An 18,727-nucleotide genomic window follows, 5' to 3' on the forward strand; every position below is an offset into this window, starting at 1 on the left:
TACCTACTATACATACTGTTGCATCATAAATATTTCGATATTTCCTTAGTATAAAGTTCTAGAAATAAGATTACCGAGACAAAAGATATGAACATTTTTTAAATATATATACATATTGCCAAAATTCTCTCCTTACAAATGTTCATCCTCTCAAACTCTGAGTGTAATGCTGTTTTAAATTTGCCAGTTTGATAGATAAAAAAGTCTCAGTGTTCTTTTAATTTACATTTCTTTGATAGTCATAAGTTTGAATATTTTTCATATGTTAATTAGCCATTTGTCTTTCCTTTCAGTGCATTTTAAATAAGATTGTATTTACTCACAACTTTGCAAAACAGTTATTTCACAAATCACACCAAAACACCTGATTCTGCATAGTAAGTGTATAAACCAGCCTCAAGAGCCCATATTGGTATGGACTCTTGTGTAAGTTGAAATGTCTTCTTTATTGTACTTCATGTCCAAATTATAATTGGGCTCAGTCTTTAGGTAAATCATAATCAAGGGTATAGGAGTAGAGAGAAGATGTGTATATAAATACAAGGGGCCAAATTACATCTATATCCGTAAGATACAGATATACATATATGAGTGTATATTTATATACAAATAATTCATATATAATTAACCACAGGTGTGGATGATTTTTTATCTGCAAACTTCAATATAATTATATATTTCTGTAATCTCTGGTCATGTGCAAACTTGTTTTGAAATCTATTAAAAATGCAGTTGAGGGGTGCCTGGGTGGCTCAGTCAGTTGAGCATTAGACTTCAGATCAGGTCATGATCCTGAGGTTGTAAGATCAAGCCCACACTGGGCTCCGCACGCTCAGCTCTCTTCATACTTCTCTCTCCCTTTCCCTCTACCCCTCCCCCCACTCACACACTCTAAATAAATAAATAAAATGTTTTTTAAAAATCGCAGTTGATATGCCCATTTGAAAATTCTACCAGCCACCATTTTATCTCATAAACCACAAATCAAACTTAAGCTGTGTCTTCCAAGGACCTAAAGACAGGTGCTATGTGATTAATTTAAAAGAGTTATCAATTCATACTCTCAATAAAGCAACAGGCATTGAATACTGTTTATGGAAACTGAAATGCTAAAGTATTCAGGGAGGTCATTAGAGAAAGTGAATCTGATTGCAGGCTTCGAGGAGATGAGGTATTCTTCTGAGGAGAGGGGCAAGAAAGGCCTTACATTCAGAAAGACAGGAGACCATAATCGGATTATGTGTAAGGGTTCAGGTTAGGTGTAAGGGTTCAGGAGACCCCTGGGACTCAAGTCCTAGCTCCACCGTGCACCCAGCATGTGCTCTGCAGTAAGCACCTCACAGTCTTACTCCAGGATTTAATAGCATGCATAACGCCATATGGGACTCATAGTTGGGTAGGGACTCATAGCTGTATCTCTCATTATTATGATAATAGCAATGTAAGATAACCAAGAGGCTGGCCACAGCAACACTGGTGGGAAATGTGGCAGAGAGGTCATGAAGCAGATGAGTGAGGTCCAGGACCACAGGTGGACTCCCAGGAGGTGGAGCCAAGCCTTGAGACCACGAAGAGCTTTTGACTGACATATGAGGCAGATAAGTCCCTTCAAGGTTCATGGGGCATGACATGATGAAAACTATCAAGAGACTCTCCTATCCCTGTAGTGAAAATAGCATGCTGGGAAGTGTTTTACTGCATAATGAAAAATCACCTGTCACCGTGCAGGGGACTGTGACCTCACAGGATAAACAGGACCTGAGTACCCAGCTCCAGGTGGGGAGCCAAACTCAGACTGCAGCAAACTGCTAAGGAGCCAGGGTCACTTTGCAAAAATGTGTCTTTTATAGTGACCTATCAAAATTGAGGTACACTGCTGAGTAGAGACAGGAAATAGTAAAAATGTCTGAGTGCTTAGACCAAGGCTGTTACATTTCTGAATTTGGTCTTATGCTTATCACAAAAAATTAGGCATTGCTGTCTCTTTCTGATCACAGTTCTAGCTTCTCTGATGACACATGTCTTCCTGCTATACCAGTCACTCTGGGGCCTCCCAGGGCATCCCAACATTTCCAAATTTCAAGACAGCCCGAGTCCACTAAATAATGCACCTAGAAGAATACTTTAAGCTAAAACACCCACAGTTGTAAAGGTTTTTAAAAATCTATGCCACTCCCCCAGGTAAGCAGAAAAACCCTGTTTGTAAAACCCCCACCCAAGTCCTAGACATGCCTCCCATTTGCCACATTAGATGAAGGTCTTATATTAATGCAGAGTTAGGGAAAATTCTCTACCAGGTTTTGTTAGGTTCCTGTTTGAAATGATTTTTAATTCCTTTCTTTCCTGGGGTGCCTGGGTGGCACAGTCGGTTAAGTGTCCAACTCTTGGTTTCGGCTCAGGTCGTGATCTCAGGGTCATGAGATCAAGTCCTGCATCAGGCTCTGTGTTCAGCAGGGAATCTGCTTGGGATTCTCTCTCCTCCTTCTGTCCCTCCCACTTGTGATCTTTCTTTCTCAAAATAAATAAATAAATCTTTAATTCCTTTCTTTCCTCTTCTAATCTACTTTTTTGCTATTGCACACACCAAAATACATAAACCTTCATACTAACAGGCCAATTTCTTAACATACTTCTTTTTCTTCCCTCAGTGGAGACCTGGAAAAATTATAATCAATGAGTGAAAATGAAAATTTGACCTAATATTTCAACCACTATTTTATTTTATTAATTTATTTTTAAAGATTTTATTTATTTATTCATGAGAGACACAGGAGAGGGAGAGGCACAGACACAGGCAGAGGGAGAAGCAGGCTCCATGCAGGGAGCCCGATGTGAGACTCGATCTCCGGTCTCCAGGATCTCGCCCTGGGCCAAAGGCAGGTGCTCAACTGCTGAGTCACCCAGGAATTCCCTCAACCACTATTTTAAATGCATCTCTTGATCATTTCCAAAATATCTCACTGAAGAATTAACCCAAAGAATGTTATTCTTTCCATTTTTTTCATGAAAAAACCCTAAATAATTATTTCTTCAGAACTTTCCTCATGTCTTCACTGCTAATTACAAATCTCCCTCAAAATAGTCGTGTATGGGGGTGCCTGGGTTGCTCAGTCAGTCAAGCTTCTGCCTTCAGCTCCTGTCATGATCCTCAAGTCCTGATACAGTCTCACATCTGGCTCCCTGCTCAGTGGGAAGTCTGCTTCTCCCTCTGCCCCTCCCCCCGTTCATATTCTCTCTCTCTCTCTCTCTCTCTCTTTCTATCTCATAAATAAATAAATAAATAAATAAATAAATAAATAAATAAAATATTTTTCAAAAAATAGCTCTGTATGCCTCAGACCTAACTAAGTGAAAGAACAAGGTGTCTGTCTATCTCAAGACAATTTTAATCATTGGGTTTTTCTTTTCCAATTTTAATCATTTGCACTTGCACTTTGGTTAACAAATTAGCTTAGATGTTTCTTAAATAGGAAAGAATCATTACACGGTCAGGGAAAGAACTAGTTGTGAGCTAGGTGTGAACACAAGTTAAGTCTTGGAACCTTAAGTACCTCGTCTATAAGATGGCATTAATAATAGTAATACTTATCTCATATGATTTTGCCAGAACTAATATAATATATATTATCTATTATATATAACAAGTATTCTATAACTTTACATGTAATATATAGTATTATATATGTTACATATGTAACAGATAAAGAGAAGCCCATTGCCCATCATGCAGTAAACATACAATCATTGTCTCCTCCCCATTTTTTCATCACTGTGACATACTTTTTTGAAATACAAACATGAACCTTTTCATCAGAGGGCTTTGGGAATTCATGATCTCTCTGGGGACCACTGCCACCCTTCAGATCACCACTCCAGAAGTCCCCTCTGAACCTCAGCTCTCTAAAGTAAGATGCTTAGGTACTTAATAAATACTTCTTGATGATGAGCCAGTATTTATCATATCATAACAGCTTTAAATGGACCTGCCTCATTCACAAAAACAAGGGCTAGAGCATGTAAAATAACAAGCAGAGGCTCTAGCACCCCGTCTCTTGATTTCATGTGGACCAGCCCCCAGTGCACACATTCTTTCCTGGCTGACGCCCACTCCCACCTTTTGTGATCTCTAAGCCTCCTTCAGGGACATGCCCCAGTTCCCAGGGCAGTCAGGATCTGCTTGCTTTCGTGGGCCACTTGGGACCAATCATTCTAGCTCAATCTCATGTACTGATTCCAGTATGTCCCCTCTTCTGTCACACTGCACCTGCAAATGAGACCCCTTCCTCCTCCTCCCCGTATAGGGGAGGCAACAGACATTCAGACACTTCGGGACATCATTAGGTGTGGTTTGGCCAAACTGTACATAAGAATGATTTCCACAGGGCAGCCCGGGTGGCTCAGCGGTTTAGTGCCTGCCTTCAGCCCACGGCCTGATCCTGGAGACCTGGGATCGTGTCCCACATCAGGCTCCCTACATGGATCCTGCTTCTCCTTCCACCTGTGTCTCTGCCTCTCTGTGTCTCATAATAAATAAAAAATCTTAAAAAAAAAAAAGAATCATTTCCACAAAGATTGAATGCAACAGCCCCTTGAATGGTCTAGAACAAGGAAGGTTCTGATCATCCTCAGCAGGGGCAAAGGGCGAGGGTTAGAGCATGAAAGTGAAGTCATGGCGTGGTTAAGTGAGAAGTCAGCACAGGGGCTCAAGAGTCTAGACATGGACCAAACCAGAAAGTGTCTTTAGTCAAAGATAAATACATGCCTTCAGCCAAAGATCCAGACCCAGCCCAATCCAAAGGAAGGTCTACTTTAGTCAGGGAAGAAAAATTATTCCCAGGGAGTTCAAGTACATCTGCAGGTAGAAGACTATGGAAGAAGATGGTCTGGCACTAGGCAGAGGACGCTCAGCCCTGCAGATGCTGGGGTCAGGACAAGACCCAGGATGCTGAGGCACTGGCTGGGTCTTTGTCATCAGACACAAGACTGTAATTTGAGGACCAAGGACAGAGTGAGCCAGGTGTCCTCAAAGCCTCTTGTAGACAAAGGGATCAGTTCAGAACTGAATGCCATGCACCGAAGCTGCACTTCTACATCTCCAGGGTTAGATGCTAGAACAGGCTTCAGGTGGTTGCTCTGTGCTCTGGTCAGGTCTGACATCTGCAGGCTACATGGTCTACTGAAGAGCTCCCTCTGATGGGGGCCCATCATCCACCCTGTCAGATGAAGCAAGGCTAGAGAAGCTGAGTAAATGCAGCCCAATGCCTAGGAGCAACTGAGATTTCCCTGCAGATCCTGCCTCTACCATCTTTGCCAGAGGCAGAGGGTATGGAAGGCTGGTGGGAAACCAGAGAAAATACACAAGCCATCAGCCATCAGGTGGCAGACAAGCAGATCTGTCAGAGGTGGCCAACACTCCAGACTTCCCAGACCTCTCCTGGGGGTCTGGACCAATAAGAAACATGTTAGCACCCTGGTAAGACACAGGACATGATCAGCAGTGAAGGGAGAAGAGGGCACTCCCGACCATAGCCAGGCTTGGTGGTAGAGGGGGACCATAAAATTCACCCAAAGGAACTGCTCTTCTTTTCCTTCCCAAAGCTGTCTAACCGGTAAGAATGGTGCGAAATCATGTGCTTTCAGGTGCCTGTTCCTGGGCGGATCCTAGTTTCCACTAGCCCCCGGCCCCTTCTGCATCCTCTCTGCCCTCCACAGCAGATAAGAGTGCACAAGCTCCCACCTAACGCTACTTTCTATTTGGTTCTTATTCTTACCTATTCTTGACTCAATGACCATTTACAGCTAGATTCTCCACCTAGATGAATGATGGCCACTATTCATCCAGTCACCCCATCTCTTGGGCTTTGACTGTACCAAACTTGCATCCAGCCTTTTAACTAAAGTTAGATTTAACATGGGTCTCCGCTCTTAAGGTTTTGACAAGTTGGCTGCCCTTGCTTGAACTTCTATCTCTGCAAACGCAAGGTCTACCGGAAATCTGGACTTGTCACTTTCTCCCCCTGGGCAATCAACTGTACAATCACAAGGAAATGCTTGCTATCGCCATTACTGTAACTCTGGTGACACAGATGCCATATAACTCTGCTGAATTAAAAAAGAAGAAGAAGAAGAAAAAGACTCAGGTATAGCCTCCAGGAGCCCAGTGCTGCTGAGCCACTAGCATCCCAAACGCTTGGGTCTGAAAAGAGACATAATGTCTATTAGCATTATCAGCAAAAGCACTTCAGCCAACTCTGTATTCATATTCCTCAACCCAAATTCCTTTGAAAATGAGAGCAAAAATGAAGCGATACTCCTCATCATTTCCTCCAGACCTTGGAGTCTGGATTAAAGAAAATCTGCTGACTTTGCCGACCTTCACAAGGGTGCCGTGGGGGCGAGGAGAGGGGGCGCTTGCATCTGGGGCTGCTGTGGGTCCTAATAGCCGAGCTTTGCCTGCACTTTCGATATTTTCTTTCAAACTTGCCTTTTTGCTGCTGCAGCTGGGCTTGTCAGCTTTCAGTACTAATGGGTTGTGATGGGGTGTCAGGGGAAGTCAACAATCAATGCTTGGGAAAAAAAGTGGTGGGGGTGCGGGGGCCCATCACTGCTGACATGGCCAGGAACGGAAGTACAATGGCTTTCTTTTGTAGAAAAAGAGACAAAAAACTCTGTGCTGTGTTTTGCTTTTAAGATTAGTATAGATTTTTATTCTTTGATGACTGGGCTGTCTGCTCTTTCCCACTTAAAACTTGCCTATCAAAAACGTATATTCTGGTTTTTTAAATAACCACTTTCCTATACAGTTTAAATTGTAATTCACGTTGTGCGTCGCAATTATTTCTTCCAGGAAGATAAAACAAGATAGGGAAATGTCTCCTGAAACAGAGGCAAGGAAGACGTGGTGGGGAAGGACTGTGGCCACCTCGCGAAGCAGGCCGCCTCTAGGAAAAGCTCATTCTGGCCCCAGTTGTGTGACATGAGAATGCCATTCCAGTAACACCTCAGCGTGAGGACGCTAATGTGAAAACATTAGTGCCTGATTGCAGTTTGCATCCAGGGCTGGGAAGCTCACTGAAGATGATTTGTAATCATAATCCAGGAGAACCCTCTTATGACACCTGCGTCAGAGTGCAGGAATAGGATTTGCTGCATACGTCATTCCGTTCAAGTCATAGAGCAGGAGGTCCATGTGGGAGGTGATTTAATCAACAATCGACTGTAATATCACCTGTGATAGCAAAGAATTTGCTGTATATATTTACATGAGTTGTATTTATGCCAAGAACCCAAAGGGGCCATCAAGAAGAGATATTTCCAGTTGACTTTATTTTTTTTTTTTTAAATTTTATTTATTTATGATAGGCACACAGTGAGAGAGAGAGAAGCAGAGACATAGGCAGAGGGAGAAGCAGGCTCCATGCACCGGGAGCCCGACGTGGGATTCGATCCCGGGTCTCCAGGATCGCGCCCTGGGCCAAAGGCAGGCGCCAAACCGCTGCACCACCCAGGGATCCCTCCAGTTGACTTTATACAACATATGAGTTCCTGAGAAGTTTTGTGTGATTCAGAGTAAAACTCAGAGTCACCTCTTGATTTATTCACTTTGTAAACCCTGTTCCACATGACTCAGGTTTTCTTTTCAAAGCCCATCTGTATTCATCTTCCTTTTTAAAATTGAAAAATTTAGTTACAGGGAAAAATGTGGACAGAAGGAGTCTGAAGTGGTAGTGAAATGAAAAGAAGTCTCGCTAATCCCACATCCCTACCCGAACTACGTTTCCTTCCTGTACCGTACTTCACAATCTTACTTGGCCCGATTATTACTTTCAACTGCAGCCTTTCTGTATTATCAGGACATTAATAAACATACGGCATTTTAATAATCAGGGGAAAATAACACAGGCTTAATCTTGAAAAAAAAACATCATCCAGCAGGAAGATGGAATGGACAGTTTTCCTACTCATCCCACTAATTACAACTAAACATCCTGCATGGTACAAGCTTTTACATTTCTATTTATGTATCTATAAATTAATAAACATATTATTAATATATGATTTACATACTTATTACATATAATTTAGGTATAAATATATAATTTTGGTTTTGGGGTTTTTCTGAAAGAGAGCACATGCAAGGTACAAGGAGGGGCAGTGGGAAAGGAAGAGAAAGAATCTTTAAAAAAAAGATTATATTTATTTATTGGAGAGAGAGAGAGAGTGGGGGGGGAGGGAAGAGCAGAGAGAGAGGGACAAGCAGACTCCACACTCAGCACGGAGCCCAAGACAGGGCTCAATTCCATGACCCTGAGATCATGACATGAGCCAAAATCAAGAATCAGACATTTAACCAACTGAGCCAACCAGGCACCCCTATAATTTTTATTTATGTACATCTAAATCAACCATTCAAAGGTGCTGAGAAACCAACCAACCTTGGGTCTCAAAGAGCCACCATAGTGAGCTCCCTGGGTTTTCTTTTTGTCTCATAGATCCCAGACTCGGAACTGGAGAATCTGGGAACCCCTTAAATGCCAACTGGCACAGACAAAAACAGTCCCCACAAAAACTCATACTCTAACCAAAAGACAAGGAAAGGGGCAACTCAACAGTCAGAAAGCATTTGAATAATGGCTGCTCTACTCCAGCCAAACACCACAGGAAACACTCTGTAGGAAGGTGGAATGGGAGCCTAGACTTCCACCCTCATGAGCCTGTAAAAAGAAACTGCAACAGTTGCATCTGGGTCACATCACAGAAGACCAGATAAGGAGCTGGAACATTGGTCCCCACCAACCGATAGTCAGCAGCCCCCTAACCCCATCCAGTGTGTCAGTGGAGTCCTAGAGGAGAGCTAGAACTCCTCCCCCATATCATCCCCAGCCATGTCAGAGAAAACCAACAAAACCAAGAGGTTTACAGGATCTCCTAGCGTGATACAAATATGTCCAAGTTTCAGCTGAAAATAATTCATCATGCCAAAAACCAGGGCAACCTCAAATTGAATGAAAAAAAAACAATCAATAGGTACCAACACCAAGATGACAGAGATGTTAGAATTATCTGACAACAATTTCAAAGCAGCCATGATAAAGGTGCTTTAGCAAGCAATTATAATCATGCTTGAAACAAATGAGGAAATGGAAAGTCTCAATACAGATGACAAAGGAACACAACTCCACACACACACAAATTTGACACCTTGGAAGACAAGAGTCATTTCCTCAAAAAAACAAATAAAAATAAAAAACAAAAAACCTGCCACAACTCACCCAACATTAAGTGATGACTTGAATAGCCCTCTAACTATTTAAGAAATTGAATTCATCATTTTTAAGTTCCCAAAAAGAAATGTCAAGGCCCAGATGCTTTCACTGGATAATTGTACTAAACATTTAAATAAGAATTAACACCAATGTCACAACCTCTTTCAGAAAACAAAGGAGAAGGGAACACTCCCAATTGAGTTTATAATACCAGTCTTACTCTAATACTAAAGCAAAAAGGAAGGCAGGACAGAAAAAGAAAACCACAAACCAATAATCCCTCATGAATATAGATGCAAAAATCCTTAAAAAAAAAAAACCCAGTAAATAGAATTGAGCAATATATAAAAGAATCTATATATCATGACCAAGTGGGAATGGTTCAATGTTTAAAAATCGATCCGTGAAATCCACCATATTAACAGACTAAAGAAGAAAAATCACATAATCATATCAATCAATGCAGAAAAAAAGCATTTGGAAAAACTCTATATCCATTCATGATAAAAACTTTTAGGAAAAAAAAACATTCTACTATGCTTCCATGATCAATTCTCTTCCTCCTTTTATGGGTATGATCTTGGGCAAAGTACTTAATCTGTCTGAGCCTCAATTTCCTCATCTCAAAAAAAAGGGGGAGGGGGATGATGTTATCTACCTCGCTGAGTTGCTGGGTGAATTACTATTATACATACCAATTATTAGTGATTAGAAGCACACCTGTTGAACAGTGTTTTATGGAATGGCTTCTTTCCTGGTTTTGTGCACTCTGATCATCAGAACCAGCTAGATAAGACTCTCTTAGTTCAAATATCTACCTACTATAATACCTAAAAGTGCCAGAATGTTATAGACAACCCAAAACCATAAATCTTGCCTGAAGTAAGTGCCAATGAGCATCTTGTCTATTTCACTGTTCAGTTAACTTAGGTAACATTATATACAACAAACTAGAATTGCTTTATAAAGATGGTCTGGAATAAACTTCTAATCACTCCTCAATACAGGATTAGTAAAAATCTTTAACCAACAGACATAATATTAATAATAATAGCAGTGATCAAAGGATCTTTCTTGGTCTGATCCGCAATTCCCCTTTCCCTGCATTTTGTAAACTCTGCTAATCCTCTGCAGCATGTTTAATGCAGTTCCTTTCCCAGGTCAAGTTGTTCAGGGGTACACTCTTCCTTGTCTTCGTTGCCCTTATGACTATTTGCAGAAAAGTGTCAGTCTTTGCAGATGTGCTTGCTACATGTATATTTAAATACTGATTAACAGTGTCTCCTCTACACAGCCTGGGTTATCCTTCAATATACACCACAAAAATACCTGCCTGTTATTTCAGCTGCAGGAGGGCTTCCCTTCTCTGGTTTATGGTGCTCCCATCCCGCTCTGGAACCCCAGTGCTCAGAGTTCTGGTCTACAATCTCTGGGGTCTGCCCTTGGCTTCTCCATAGCAGTGCAGCCAGAGGAGGGGCCAATTCGGAAGCTTTGGCAAGAAGAAAACCTTTCTGTTTGGGGTCCGAGCTAAAAGTGGATTCCACTGTCCCATTTGAACAGCAATATCTATATCTTGCCATTTTGTGTATTATGATTAAATGTCTTCCCAAGTTGCCGGAGTTCAGAAGATTTACTATATAGTCATTTTAGGCTTATCATTGTGCAGGCCATAAATGCTCAAAAAATATTGGATGAATAAATAAATATCTATTGGCACTGCAGGCCAAGCTGACCTGAAAGGACACATGTACACATATAGAACACACACACACACACACACACACACACACGCTCCAAACACATGAAAAAGCTAGATAAACATTTTTTTTAACACAGCCAAACTCAAAAGCAAGGGAAGGAAATCCCCAGATGTCAGAAAAGAGGAACAACTCAAAGAAACAGAGTGAGAGCTGAAGCCAAACATACAACAGGCATATCATAAACAGATAGAGCCTACTATTCTGGGGACTAAGTAGTTTGTTGGGTTATTTTTTTGCTCATTTATTTTTGATTTTTCAAGTTTTTATCTAAGTTCCAGTTAGCTAACATATAGTTATCAGTTTCAAGAGTAGAATTTAGTGATTCATTATTTACTGCAACACCCAGGGCTCCTCACAACAAATGCCCTTCTTTTTTTTTCATTTTTATTTTTTATTGGAGTTCAATTTGCCAACAGTTAGCATAACAACCAGTGCTCATCCCGCCACGTGCCCCCCTCAGTGCCCATCACTCAGTCACCCCAACCCCCGCCCACCTCCCTTTCCACTACCCCTTGTTCATTTCCCAGAGTTAGGTGTCTCTCATGTTTTGTAACCCTCACTGATACTTTCACTCATTTTCTCTCCTTTCCCTTTATTCCCTTTCATTAATTTTTATATTCCCCAAATGAATGAGACCATATAATGTTTGTCCTTCTCCGACTGACTTATTTCACTCAGCATAATACCCTCCAGGTCCATCCATGTTAAAGCAAATGGTGGGTATTTGTCGTTTCTAATGGCTGAGGAATATTCCATTGTATACATAGACCACATCTTCTTTATCCATTCATCTTTCGATGGACACCGAGGCTCCTTCCACAGTTTGGCTATTGTGGACATTGCTGCTAGAAACATCGGGGTGCAGGTGTCCCAGGGTTTCACTGCATCTGTATCTTTGGGGTAAATCCCCAGCAGTGCAATTGCCGGTCGCAGGGCAGATCTATTTTTAACTCTTCGAGGAACCTCCACCCAGTTTTCCAGAGTGGCTGCACCAGTTCACATTCCCACCAACAGTGCAAGAGGGTTCCCCTTTCTCCACATCCTCTCCAACATCTGTTGTTTCCCGTCTTGTTAATTTTCCCCATTCTCACTGGTGTGAGGTGGTATCTCATTGTGGTTTTGATTTGTATTTCCCTGATGGCCAGTGATGCGGAGCATTTTCTCATGTGCTTGTTGGCCACGTGTATGTCTTCCTCTGTGAAATTTCTGTTGATGTCTTTTGCCCATTTCATGATTGGATTGTTTGTTTCTTTGCTGTTGAGTTTAATAAGTTCTCTATAGATCTCAGATACTAGCCCTTTATCTGATACGTCATTTGCAAATATCTTCTCCCATTCTGTAGGTTGTCTTTCAGTTTTGTTGACTGTTTCTTTTGCTGTGCAGAAGCTTTTTATCTTGATGAAGTCCCAATAATTCATTTTTGCTTTTGTTTCTCTTGCCTTCGTGGATGTATCTTGCAAGAAGTTGCTGTGACCAAGTTCACAAAGTCTGTTGCCTGTGTTCTCCTCTAGGATTTTGATGGAATCTTGCCTCACATTTAGATCTTTCATCCATTTTGAGTTTATCTTTGTGAATGGCGTAAGAGAATGGTCTAGTTTCATTCTTCTGCATGTGGATGTCCAATTTTCCCAGCACCATTTATTGAAGAGACTGTCTTTTTACCAGTGGATAGTCTTTCCTGCTTTGTCGAATATTAGTTGACCATAAAGTTGAGGGTCCACTGCTGGATTCTCTATTCTGTTCCATTGATCTATGTGTCTGTTTTTGTGCCAGTACCACACTGTCTTGATGACCACAGCTTTGTAGTACAACCTGAAATCTGGCATTGTGATGCCCCCAGCTATGGTTTTCTTTTTAATATTCCCCTGACTATTCGGGGTTCTTTCTGATTCCACACAAATCTTAAGATGACTTCAACTCTCTGAAGAAAGTCCATGGTATAGGGATTGCATTAAATGTGTAAATTGCCCTGGGTAGCATTGACATTTTTACAATATCAATTCTTCCAATCCATGAGCATGGAATATTTCTCCATCTCTTTGTGTCTTCCTCAATTTCTTTCAGAAGTGTTCTATAGTTTTTAGGGTATAGATCCTTTACCTCTTTGGTTAGGTTTATTTCTAGGTATCAGGCTTTTGGGTGCAATTGTAAATGGGATTGACTCCTTAACTTCTCTTTCTTCAGTTTCATTGTTAGTGTATAGAAATGCCACTGATTTCTGGGCATTGATTTTTCATCCTGCCACACTGCTGAATTGCTGTATGAGTTCTAGAAATCTTGGGGTGGAGTCTTTTGGGTTTTTTATGTACAGTATCATGTAATCTGCGAAGAGGAAGAGGTTGACTTCTGCTTTGCCAATTTGAATGCCTTTTACTTATTTTTGTTGCCTGATCGCTGAGGCTAGGAAGTCTAACACTATGTTGAACAGCAGTGGTGAGAGTGGACATCCCTGTTGTGTTCCTGATCTTAAGGGAAAGGCTCCCAGTGTTTCCCCATTGAGAATTATATTTGCTGTGGGCTTTTTGTAGATGGCTTTTAAGAAGCTGAAGAATGTTCCCTCCATCCCTACACTCTGAAGGGTTTTGATCAGGAATAGATGCTGTATTTTGTCAAATGCTTTCTCTGAAATGTCCTTCTTAATACCCATCACCCACCTAGCCCATCCCTCACCCACTGCCCCTCCAGCAACCCTCAGTTTGTTTTCTATAAGAGTCTCTTTTATGATTTGCTTCACTTTCTCTTTCCTCTATATTTATCTGTTTTTTTTTAAGATTTTATTTATTTATTCATGAGAGACACAGAGAGAGAGGCAGAGACACAGGCAGAGGGAGAAGCAGGCTCCATGCAGGGAGCCTGACGTGGGACTCGTTCCCGGGTCTCCAGTATCAGGTCCTGGGCTAAAGGCAGCGCTAAACCGCTGAGCCACCCAGCTTGCCCTATTCATCTGTTTTATTTTTTAATTCCATATATGAGTGAAATCATACAGTATTTGTCCTTCTCTGACTGACTTATCTGGCTTAGCATAATATACTCCAGCTCTATTCACATCATTGCAAATGGTAAGATACATTATTTTTGATGACTAAGTAATATTCCATTATATGTATATATGTATATGAATATGTATAAATATGCCACATCTTCTTTATCCATCCATCAGTCAATGGACATTTGGGCTCTTTCCATAGTTTGGCTATTATTGATAATGCTGCTATAAACATCACAGCGCATGCGTCCCTTCGGACCAATATTTTTGTATCCTTCAGGCAAATACCTAGTAGTGCAATTGCTGGGTCATAGGGCAGCTCTATTTTTAACTTTTTGAGGAACCTCCATACTGTTTTCCAAAATGGCTACATCAGTATGCAATCCCATCAACAGTGTAAGAGGATTCCCCTTGTTCGGCATTCCTGACAATATCTGTTGTTCCCTGTATGTTTCTTTAGCCATTCTAATAGGTGTGAGGTGCTCTCTCAACTCTCAATGCCTACACAGGGACAGGAAGCAACATCTTGGGCCATGCAAAGCAAAGAAAAGAAACTAAGCTCCCATATAAAACTGGGATCATGGAAGCTTTGCCTGCATTGTGACACTAAATTTAGGTCCTCAAACACCAGGTAAGGGAGTCAACAAGGAAGGTTAACATCAGATTAGGTCAATTAGTATAAAAAGTTACTCACAGGAAGTGAAAACCAGCATGCCTTCTGTATAAATCTGTACTGTTTTTAGTGGTGAGAGAATTCCAATGGAAAAATTAACACAAACACTGGTATAGCAATTGCATTTCTTGGTATTTATCCTAAAAAATTGAAAAGAGGGTCTCAGAGAGATATTTGCACCCCCATAGTCAAGGCAGCATTATTCACAATTGCCAAATGTTCAACAGAGAATTGAAAAACAAAATGTTTTGTATAAGAAATATTATTCAGCCTTTAAAAAGGAAGGAAACTTTGACACATGGTAAAAATCGAGATGAATCTGGAGACATTACGCTAAATGAAATAAGTCAATCACAACAGACAAATACTGCATGATTCCACTTATATATAGAGAGAGAGTAGTCAAATCCATAAAAACAGAAAATAGAATGCTGGTTACTAGGAGCTAGAGGGAGGAGGAAATGGATGATCATTGTTTAATTGGCATAGAGTTTTAATTTTGCAATAAGAGAAAGGTTCCAGAGACTAGTTGCACAACACTGTGAATACACTTAACATTACTAAACTGTACGCTTAAATGGTTATATTCGTAAACATTATTTGTATCTTTCTACAATTAAAAATTGGGGGGAAAAAAGGGACACCTGGGTGGCTCAGTGGTTGGGCATCTGCCTTTGGCTCAGGGCATGATCCTGGGGTCCTGAGATCAAGTCCCACATCAGGCTCCCAGGAGGGAGCCTACTTCTCCCTCTGCCTATGTCTCTGCCTCTCTCTCTCTATGTCTCTCATGACTAAATAAATAAATAAAATTTTTTTAAAAAAATTGGAGAAAAAAAAACTGGCACAGAACCACTTTAGGCCCCAGCAGGGAAATAGAAAACAAAACTCTGTAGATGAGAGCACAACCAGGAAACTGTGTCACTCTAGGACACAACCTGATAAAGATGAGTTCACATTCAAAGATGACAAATCTGGGGAAATGTACAGACAACAGAAAAATCTGAGAAAATATAAAGCATATATTCCCACCAAAAAGATAGCAGATTATCTAGAAACCATCATGAAAGAACAGAAAATGAAGGGAGTTACTGGGGGAGGGAGAGGAAGAGATATGATTTAGAAAAAAACTAAATAGGAATTCTAAAAATAAACAAATATACCATCATTATAATATTCTAAAAAGAATCATTGGGTGGGTTAAACACTGATCTGATTAATACTGGTCTGATTAATACTGCTACTGAACCCAGAGCAAGGGAAAAAGCAACACATTTTATTCAGACCTAAACCTTTAACCAGCTAATTACATGATTTATGAGCCATGATGCAATCCCCATTCTACAGCCAGAAACAAAATAACAGCAGGCATCCCTCCTGTTCATCTTCAACTAGTCAAACTTTGAGTCAGGCACTGTTCTAAGCCCTGAAGATACAGTTATGAACAAAACAGACAAGTTCCTTCATCTTCTGATTCTTACAATCTCATACTTCATTGTCTGCAAAACAACGAGTAGGTATAAATATAATAAATACAGGTATTCAGGTAAATACAATGAAAAAATTAGTACAGAGAAATAACAGAGAGTAAGAGGGGTTGGGGGGGGTGCTACCTTAGATTCAGTGTTCAGAAAAGTCCTCCCTAAAGAGGGGGATTTAATCTGAGTTTGAATGAGAAGGTACCAACAAGGCCAAGATCCAAGAGAAAAGCAATCTAAGGATAGGGCTCTGAGACAAGAAAGAAGCAAAAGCCTTTGGATTACCATTTAAAACAGACACAGGTAGAAAGAAAGGATAATAATGTTTCCCATCAAACATAACAACTAAAATGCCATGGTACAGATATACCCAATTACTCGCACTGCCAGATTGCTGTTGGTTCCCGTAAAGTTCAAGTCATAACTGAGTTCTAGGATACAGTCTGTGTGGGAGAATGAGAGCCAGGCCCTGAGCCTCAGCCAGAATTATACTGCCAAGGGGCAGACCTAGAAACACATTCTCTCAGAAGTCCACGGGTGACTTGTACACTACACAGTGTCCCTGTCTGAGTCAGAGAATGAATGGAGTGCAGCCTATATGCTAGACACCCAGGACCCCTAAAGCTTCGTCCATTTCCTAAAGCAAAGGTGGCAACCTTTCTATGTAAAGAATCAGATAGTAAATAGCTTAGGCTTTGAAAACCATACTATCTCTGCTGCAACTGCTCAACTTTGCCATTGTGGTGCAAAAGCAGCCAAAGATAATACGGGAATGAATGTGTGTGGCTTGTTCTAATAACACTGCATTTATACAAAACAGGGAGTAATTTGCCAACCCCTCTTCTAAAACAATGATCTCCAGAGTGGTTAAATCCAAATGAACCATAGGGCATGGAAAAAAGTATCAGGACTTTTGTTTACATTTTTTTAGCATGAGAGAAGAAAAGAAAGAAGGAAAGAAAGAAAGAAAGAAAGAAAGAAAGAAAGAAAGAAAGAAAGAAAGAAAGAAAGAAAGAAAGAGGGAGGGAGGGAGGAAGGGAGGGAGGAAAAGAAAGAAAGAGAGAAAGAAAGAAAGAAAGAAAGAAAGAAAGAAAGAAAGAAAGAAAGAAAGAGGGAGGGAGGAAGGGAGGGAGGAAAAGAAGAAAGAAAGAAAGAAAGAAGAAAGAAAGAAAGAAAGAAAGAAAGAAAGAAAGAAAGAAAGAAAGAAAGAGGGAGGGAGGAAGGGAGGGAGGAAAAGAAGAAAGAAAGAAAGAAAGAAGAAAGAAAGAAAGAAAGAAAGAAAGAAAGAAAGAAAGAAAGAAAAAGAAAGAAAGAAAGAAAGAAAGAAAGAGAGGAAGAGAGGAAGAGAGGAAAAGGAAGGAATGAAAGAAAGAAAGAAATTGACCCATTAGTACTTAATAGACAGGTTACCATGGGTCCCCTGAACGATCCAGTGTTCATAGGCACTCCCACGCAGTGTGGAAGGAAGTGTGAGGGAAGAAGGGATGTCCCCAGTGCAGCCGTGTTGGCAGTGGGTCCTCACCCTTCCCTTTCCTTTCAGTGGGTTGTAACACATGACAGTTTGTCACACTCCCAAAATGGGCAAGCGGCTTGAAGGATTTCAACAAGAAACTCTCGGACGGAAGACAATACCAGTAACACAACACAAATGAATAACTCGAAAACTGCAAAACCAAATTGCTCCACTTCCTAGTATGACCATGTTAGTCACTTCGAAGACAAAAATGATCCGAAGTTCCCACTTGCAAAGCAATCCAGGAAGATATTCCAGTCTGTATTTGTTGCCCATTGTTGTGTAACAAATCACCCCAAAACACAGGGACAGCAAACAACAATGAACAGTTAGCATCTCACACAATTTCTATGAGTCAGAAATTCGGGTGCCACTTAGCCAAGTGACTCTGGCTTTAGGGTCTCACCTGTGGTTGTCGTCGGGATGCTGGCCAGAATGCTGTCATCAGAAGGCTCTATTCAGACTGGAAGATTCACTTCCTGGGAAAGTTGGTGCTGGCTGAGGGGAGGGGTCTCCTTCTCACCCCGTGCACCTCTCCATGAGGCTGCTTGAGTGTCCCCAAAACACAGCAGCTGGCTCCCCCCAGACTGAGGGAATCCAAGGTAACAAGGCAAAAGTGACGGAATCTTTTATGTCCTGGCCTCAGAAGTCAGACACCATCACCTTTCCCATATCCTCGGGGTCACCTAAAGCAGCCCTGAGGCAGGTCTGAATACCAGTGGCCAGGGATCACGGGTTGGGGGGGGCACCTTGGAGGCTAGCCACCACCATCCACCCTCTGATCCAGTGACTGATGTCCTTCTTACCCAAGGACGTAATCGATCCTCAAGGAGAGAATGGGACTTCTCTCCCACCTCACTGTTTGCTCTAGTCAGGCTTCGCACAACTTTGACAAGGCCCAACCCACAGCAGGAAGGGCAATCTACTTAGTCTACCAATTCAAAATCCTTTGGTTTTTTGTTTTTTCAGCTTTACTGAAGTATAATTGACAAAACTGTGCTCTATTTAAAGTGTACAGGATGGTGATTTGATATACCTGGTCCTAGGTAGTTTC

Source organism: Vulpes lagopus, chromosome 2, assembly GCF_018345385.1.
Source record: "Vulpes lagopus strain Blue_001 chromosome 2, ASM1834538v1, whole genome shotgun sequence".
In the NCBI taxonomy this organism is placed as follows: Eukaryota; Metazoa; Chordata; class Mammalia; order Carnivora; family Canidae; genus Vulpes; species Vulpes lagopus.